This window comes from Sardina pilchardus, chromosome 20 (assembly GCF_963854185.1).
Source record: "Sardina pilchardus chromosome 20, fSarPil1.1, whole genome shotgun sequence".
Lineage (NCBI taxonomy): Eukaryota > Metazoa > Chordata > Actinopteri > Clupeiformes > Clupeidae > Sardina > Sardina pilchardus.
The window spans coordinates 5081900-5089967 of record NC_085013.1 but is presented as its reverse complement, the minus strand read 5'-3'; the positions used below and the strand labels follow the sequence as shown (position 1 = coordinate 5089967).

Sequence of the window (8068 nt, the reverse complement as noted above, 5' to 3'; positions counted from 1 at the left end):
TGTGGCAGTGCCTTGATTGTGTGTGTGTGTGTGTGTGTGTGTGTTTTACCATGTTTGGGTGTGTCTATATACTTTTGAGTGTCCATATGTATTTGTCTGTGTGTGTGTGTGGGGGGGGGGGCATAGGTCTCTTTTGTCACTGTGTTTCTATACTTTGTTGCCTTATGTAGTGTATGTGTGTTTCTTGTTACTTATCATTGTGTGTGCTGTAGCGGTCACTCTTGTCAGTACATTAGCATGACAAGAATACATTCTGTTTTATGGATGTATGTGTGTCGCTATGTGTGCGTGTGTGGTGTGTGTGCGTGTGTGTGTGTGTGTGTGTGTGTGTGTGTGTGTGTGTGTGTGTGTGTGTGTGTGTGTGTGTGTGTGTGTGTGTGACACAGCTCCCTTGGCTCTGATGTGATTTCTCAGTGGCGTGCGTGGGCAGATGGGTAATGTAGTCTCTGAGGAGAGCGTGTCTGTGTGTGTGTGTGATTGTGTGTGTGTGTACTGTATGTGTGTGTGAGGCTGACTGGCCATAGTGGCCCGTGCTAAACCTGCTAATCAGGCCCATCAGTCAGGCCCGTGCCTGTGTGTGTGTATGTGTGCCCAGCCCAGATGGAGAGAGAGAGAGCCACATCACAACGTATCGCACCGCACCGCACCCATCACAGAAGATTACATGCACTCTCAAAATAAGAACATGAAGTTTGGAAATGACACACACTCCCACAAAGAATATAAGAATGTAGTTTCAAAGTAGCACAAATACCTAAAAATGCTAAAATACGCAAACACACACACACACACACACTTACTCACTCACACACACACACACACACACACACACACACACACACACGCACATTCACATACACACACACACTTATTTTCTTTTTTGTTTGTAATAATAACAGAAAATTGCGACTCAAAATTGCGGGAAAGCTTTGAAGTTGTGTGAACTTGCAAAATTGCCAGAGACTTATTTACCTTTTGACTCACTCAGCCAGGCGCACACATGCACATGAACTTCACGCACCTGAACATGCGTTTAATGTGTATGCTTGTTCCCCACAATCTGCTCACACTGTCTCCACAGAACACCGTGATGGCACACGGTGCTGAATAGAAAGTGAGTGAGAGAGAGAGAGATAGAGAGAGGGAGAGAGAGAGAGAAAGAGGAGAGGAGAGAATGAGAGATCCTACAACTCCCATTACTCTTGCCAAGTCTCTCCCACTCCATCATCCATACAAAATTCATGATCTGGATTTTTCCGCGTCCCCCGCCACCACCATCTCCTCCCCCCAAAACCCAATTTCACCAATTTCACCCTGGACAAACGCATTTATCCTGCTAAAGAAACAGCTGTATTGAGATTAACATAAATCGGCAGTTCGTTAGGGCGTGTTTAGCAGTGCATTAACGAATTTGCCACCTTAATGAGCCGCTAAGTAATTGCCTTCCTGCCCCTGAATGCAAACAGGCCATTACCCACAACTGTATGATTTTCTACAAGAGGAAAAAAAAAAACAGGAGTTTACAGTCCTGGGGCTGACTGCTTAAGTTGTTTTGGAATAAAAAAGGAGGGCACTTGGGCCGAGGTATCGGGAGATTCATTAATGCAGCCTCATCCCATTCGTTCTCAAACAGGCTCAGGGAAAAACAAAGGTTTCCCGAGCATTTCTCGTGGATAGTTTCTGGTGCGATAAAGATGTTAGGAAATCATGATTGCTTTGATTTTTTTTTTCCATTTTTTTTTTTATTCTTTTTTTTTGTTGCTCTGTGTCTTCTTTTCTGTTTCTTTCTCTTTTTCTGCTGCTACTGTTGTTGTTGTGTGTGTCGTAAATGGGTGAGGTCAAGGACGTCGGAAGCCTGAGGAGATCAAAGGAGAGCTTTTTGTTTTGTTGTCTCCATTTTCGTGAGGCTTCTTTCATTTATCGCGGTGACAGAACTAAGTGGCCTAACCGACGCCGCCGGCAGCGTGCAGTCAGTCCCGGCTCCGGCTCGAGGGGAGGAATGCTGCACACTGATCAGCTCATTGCATTCTCAGGGTGTTCTTCGAGGATGGTGTGGTAGGGTGGTTTGTGTGTGTGTGTGTGTGTCGGTGTGTGTGTCGGTGTGTTGGTGAGGGTTGAGGAGAAGAGATCGTCTTTCACAGGGCTTCACGTCTGGCAACCGGCACACCGAACATATCAAGAGGCGGCGGAGTGGAAAAAATATTAGTTTACACAAAGGCAGCCGGTGAAATTAAGGATGATTTTATTTTCTTATCTTTTGCCCCCCCCCCCACCCCAGTTCATTACTTTTCCAGTCGCCGGCAGGTTGCTGTGTGCCAGACGGGGAGACTAATGGTCTGTCTGCGTGGCAGAGAAAACAACGTCAGCCGGCGCGTCCACATAAATAATCAGCTCCTTGGCCTCTCTCGGCGGTGCCTCCGAATCTGTATGATCTTAAATTGAAAACAAATAGTAATTTCCGATACCAGTGTACGCACTCGGTGAGCTTCACCCCCCCCCCCCTGCCCTGATCCCCCCCCCCAACCATAACCCTCCGTGTGGCACTTCATTATAGCACCCTGTCGTATTATGAATGTGCCTTAAGGTGGGGTGAGGCGTCGCCCTGCGCTCCAAAGCCGAGAGGCGAAGGGAAGAGTCGGCGCGCGGCAGGAAGATCAAGAGGGAGGTGTGTGGAGACGCGTGACACTCCCGAGTTCTGAATGTGTAATCCGCGACAAAAGTTTTCTAAAAGCTGCGTTTGTGAAAAAAGACATGGAAGGGGCTGCGTGTGTGTGTTTCTTGGGGGGGGTGGGGGGGTGGGAAGCGGGGTAGGAGACTGAAGTCGTCCATCTCCACTCTGACGGGTTGTTTGTACGGAGGAGAAGGGAAAAGTTTGGCGGCGTCGTCGCCCTTGAGAAGGAGAAAAAGGAGAGGAGAAGAGAGCAGGAGAGTCCCACCTCTCCTTTTCCTCTTCTCCCCTCTTCCCTCGCTCTTTAAAGATGAGCTGATTAAATGACAGCTGCTTTGTTGTGTACACACGCGCTAGCATCTTCCAGCCCAGCGTACGCGCAACTCCCACACAACCAGACGAGAGCAGGCTGTGTACGAGCAGAGAGAGAGAGAGAGAGAGAGAGAGAGAGAGAGAGAGAGAGAGAGAGAGAGATGGAGGGGAAGGGGGTTAAAAAAAATATCTCAACAACCTCCAAATCTGGGACAATGTGAAGCGGAGGATGGGTGTGCAGTACTGTGAGGGAGTGTGTGCATGTGTGTTTTTCCCCTCTTTCTGTTCTTTTTCAGAAATGTCTTTTTTTCCGCCCCGCTCTGTCTTTATAACGTTTTCAGTACAAATAAAATTCACCCTCTTTTGTTTCTGGGCTGTGTGTGTGTGTGTGTGTGTGTGTGTCTTTGAAGTGTGTGTGCTGTGGTGTAGCCGAGAGAAACATAAAGTTAGCAGTTTAGTGTACTTGGCAAGGTCATCTTTAACGGTGCAATGTATGGATCCTCAGGGAGCCGGCAGAGGCAGGCAGGCCCGGACTAATAATCCAGCAGAGCCTGAACCACTGGCTGAATTTGCCTTGCTATGAAATTAATTGCCCTTTCTCCCCGTCGCCCCCCTACCCCACACATCCACTCCTGCACTATGGATGGGGGAGTGTACGTTTGGCGGGGGGGGGGGGGGTACAGAGATCTGGCTGCATTCTACTTTTGTATTCTTGATTTTGTTTGGATAAAGCCCTTGGCTATGAATCATCTGTGTATGTGTGTGTGGGTGTGTGGGTTGGTTGTGTGTGTGTGTGTGTGTGTGTGGGTTGGTTGTGTGTGTGTGTGTGTGTTTGTGTGTACCTATGTTTGTGTGTACTGTATGTGCAGAGTGTTGGTGAGAATCATGTTGGAGAATCTGATCATATTGGTCACATTTTTTTGGTCACATTTCTAAAATGTACTCTGAGTGGCATGAAAATGTGTGTATAAAATTTCTATATAACATTTCTTTTATAAAAATGTGATGAAATGCACAGAAATATGTGAAATTAAATCTTCATAAACATCTCGCATTTTGCACAGTAGTTACACTGGTGTATTACATGTAATAGTTTAATTTGATTTTATTGACACATTTTTGTTTTGATATTAAGCAAATTGTCTATCAAACCTGCAAAAAAGACTGCACTCTGGATATGAGTAGCAGAAGGCACTCCAGGCACAGACTGCAGCCTCCCAGCCCAAAGCAGCAGCAGCAGCACTAAACTGAACTGGGGGGGAATAACTCAAGGTGGGCCCTGTTTTGGCCCTCTCCCTCCTCCTCCACGGCCAAAATGATGGAAAAGCATCAGCGCCCTCGTCATGTAAATCCAGCCGGGTGCGGAGAAGCAGGGCCACACGCCTCCTATTTATCACCCCTCTCAGCCTTGTTAGCTTTTAGTGCACACTTCCCCCTTTTTTTTCCTCTCACGGACAACAAGTGCAGAGGGCTTTAAGGAAGAGAGCAAGACAGGGGAAATAAAGCATGGGTGGGGGGGAACCTCCACACACACACACACACGCACGCACACACACACACACTCAGCCGAGCAGAAGTGGCTTTTAAAGAGTGGCGTTATTACGGAACGTTTGCGCGCTCGACGCCATTCCGAAAGATACATTTGCGTTATTTATGCGGCGACTCCCACATTTGTGTAAACATAAAATCTCATGCTTTATTACTTCCCTTTTGCACCCGCCGCCTTGACCCCAGTCATCGTAAATTGAGAAATAGTGGGGGACTAATGGAGACAGATGGGACTATGGCATGCCATTTACTCAAATTGGTGAAGTAATTAACCCCGAGGTGCCGCGGGTTCGCAAGAAAGATTGTTGGAATGTCTCGGCCAGTCAGATAAACAGACTCCCAGCCTAAGCGGCTCTGACAACTGCATCATAAACTAGACTCATTCTGTTCAATTGACCTGTCAGCATCACAAGACCAAATAAAGATTTGTATTACAACGCGCTTTGGGGTGGGAGAAGGAGGGAGGGGGGGAGAGAGAGATACAGAGAGAGAGAGAGAGAGAGAGAGGTGGGGTGGGGTGAGTTGGGGATGTGCCCAGATCACGGCTGCAACATCAGGACGTCCTCCCTCTGTTAGAGAGTGGCATGCATGTGTGTGTGTGTGTGTGTGTTTGGTTACAGCTGCTTTGGGGTCACTGCGGTAGCAAAGAGAGCAGTCTCTGGACATGATGTCATTGGCTCTCCTAGATGAATGTGGGAATTCTCTCTGTGCTTCATTAGAGCCGGCGCAGACATCACGTCCTGATTGGTTGATTAGTCGTGGGAGGAGAGAGCGGGGCCGCTGCTGTGGGGAAAAGGGGAACGCTGCCTCCTCCAGAAGACGGAGGAAGTGTGAAGTGAAAAGGGCTTTTTGATTGGCTGGGAGAAGCAGAGGGAAGACTTTGTGAGGTTGAAACGCGCTGATTGATTGCGAATAAGAAGGACTCTTTAAAGGCCAGGTTGGAAAGGAGTCGTTTCCGTTATACTGCACTCACAGTAGCTCTGCGAAGAAAAATGATGATACTGGAAACATGCATGATTAGTTATTGTAAATATATGTGAATGTCCTGTGTCAGACATGTCGATTTTATTTCCGTTTCAAATGTTGACAAACGTTAATGGCACAGGCCAATAAAAGGACAAACACTAAAAGGATTATAAACGATATTATGATGGTATCCCGTTGCATGAGTCCTGAAAGCTATCCGATGTGTGTGTTCTCAAGCATAGCTGTGTTTATGTCCATTTATAGTTTGGCTGATTTGTGTAAATGTAATGGCCTAAGACATTAATGGATTATTTTGAGTTGTGGAGCGCCACATAAACCAACCTCTACACTGTTAGGAAAGAGATGATAGGTATCCAGTAATTCTTAAACGCTTTATTTTACTGTGCATGTACGATTGTTTGTGTGTATTTGTTTGTGTGTGTGTGTGTGTGTGTGTGTGTGTGTGTGTGAGTGCCAAGTTATTCCCCGTCTGTCTCCTCCTTAATCAGGATTGCATGCAGCAACACAACAGCAGCAGTCACACATTAGATGTGTTTTTCATGCTTCTCGGACCCAGGGTGGCAAATTTGCCTCCCGCCTTTCCACCAGGCACTTGATTATGAACACACACGCGCATGCACAGACACGTAATGAGACACACACACACACACACACACACACACACACACACACACACACACACACACATACACACACACATACACACACACACACACACACACACACACACACACACACAAATACACACCTATGCATTCACATACTCACACAGACTTAAATACTCACAAATGTATACGTACACAAAGAAGTGTACACCACCAAATGCATACACACACACACACACACACACACACACACACACACACACACACAGTGTAAACTCAAACACACACAAAACAAACAGTTGATTCCCACGTGGCCACGGCTACTAGTAAATCCATAAACGACCAACTCTTGCTGTATATCCGTCTTGCTTCTCTCCCTTTATATATGATGTTACGTGCAAGCAAAAGAACTTGTTTAGCATCAACAATAGGTGCCTGGATCGATGGCACGGCAGCACTTGCCACTGAGTTGCTGTAGCCATTGTGTGCGGCGCCAGTGCCACCCAGGGCACTTTAAATCTCCATTTGCAGCCGCGGGTGTGAATGCTCTCAGGCCTGCTACAGTCTCTGGGCCCATCTGGGTGATTTACATGGACTCAGCTGACAGCAGGTGGGAGGGATAAGCTGGGACAAGGCGATTGAGGAGGAGTGTGTATGTGTGTGTGTGTGTGTGTGTGCAAGTGTAGCTGTGTGTGTGTGTGTGGTGTGTTTTGTGGGGTTGTCTTGATGTTGCGTGTATGTGTGTGTGTGTGTGTGTGTTTGTATGTGTGTCTGTGATTCGGCAGAATGAAATATATTCTAAAAGGTATATATACTGTGCAACGTTTCATGTGTGTGTGGTGTGTTAAAAGGGTTGCCACTATGTCTGTGTGTGTGTGTCTGTCTGTACTCGTACGTGTGTCTATGTTTCAGCAGAATTAAATATACTGTATATACTGTGCGTAAACTGCACTTTTCGCGTGTGTGTGGTGGGTATGCACAAGCCTGCAGACGTGTGTGTGTGTGTGAGTGTGTGAGACTTGGTCTTTTTTGCGTGTGATGTTGGTAGAGGAGGTGGAACATGACACATTTTCCTTGTGGTGACAACTGATTTGACAGTGACAGCTGATTTGAGACCTGGCCCTTTAATAAGTGAATTAAGCGGAGGTAAAACATAGTGATCTGTCATGTTCCTCCAATACCTTAACAGCTGGCTGGCTTGTCCTTTGGTGACAAGCTAGTTTGTCCTGCGCAAATCTTTTGTCACCACCCCAAAAAATGGGGCTAGGGGAAAGCTGTGCTTCTGGGGAGTGGGGGGGAGGTGGAGGAGGAGTGGTGTGTGGGGATAGGGAAGGGTGGGGGGGGGGGTGATGTGGTCGTAGGCGACCGGTCGAGGCGCTCGAGCGAGCGAACGGGGAAGCGAGGCGGCGCGTGAGTGAGGAATTTCTTGTCAGGCTCAGCCAGCTGTGCCAATAATATTATCTTCAGTAGCATTAATCACGCGGCGCCTGCGAGCGCCACATCACACCGCCGCCACGGCAACACGCCGCAGCATGCCGCCCAGCGCACCTCCGCCAGCCCGCCGGCCCCTGCTGGAGCCTGTCACACGTTTGGAGGGAATCGTCAACAGCCTCCTCCTCCTCCTCCTCCTCTTCTTCCTCCTCCTCACCTGAAGGAGCTGGGAGACGCTTCACAGAGCCCCCCCAACCCCCACCCCCCCTCCACACACACACACACACACACACTCCACCCCCCCCCCCCCCCCCCAATGCATGATGAATGAGAATCTGTCACACAGAGCTGGAGGATCTGCAAGCAGCCATTAGGAACTCAAACAAATCCAATCCCCCTTGTGCTCCCTCGCTCTCTCTCTCTCTCTCCTCTATCTTTCATTCCCTCGCTCTTTCTCTATCTCTCATTCTCTCTCCCTTTCTTTCTCTCTCTCTCTCTCTCTCTCTCCTTCTCTATT

At 48.0% G+C, this 8068-nt stretch overlaps 1 protein-coding gene across 1 annotated transcript in view; it reads left to right on the top strand.

Annotated features, from left to right (window-relative positions):
- LOC134067956 (neuronal PAS domain-containing protein 3) overlaps nucleotides 1-8068 on the top strand; it is a 186411-nt gene that overhangs the window by 105269 nt on the left and 73074 nt on the right. The window lies entirely within an intron of this gene.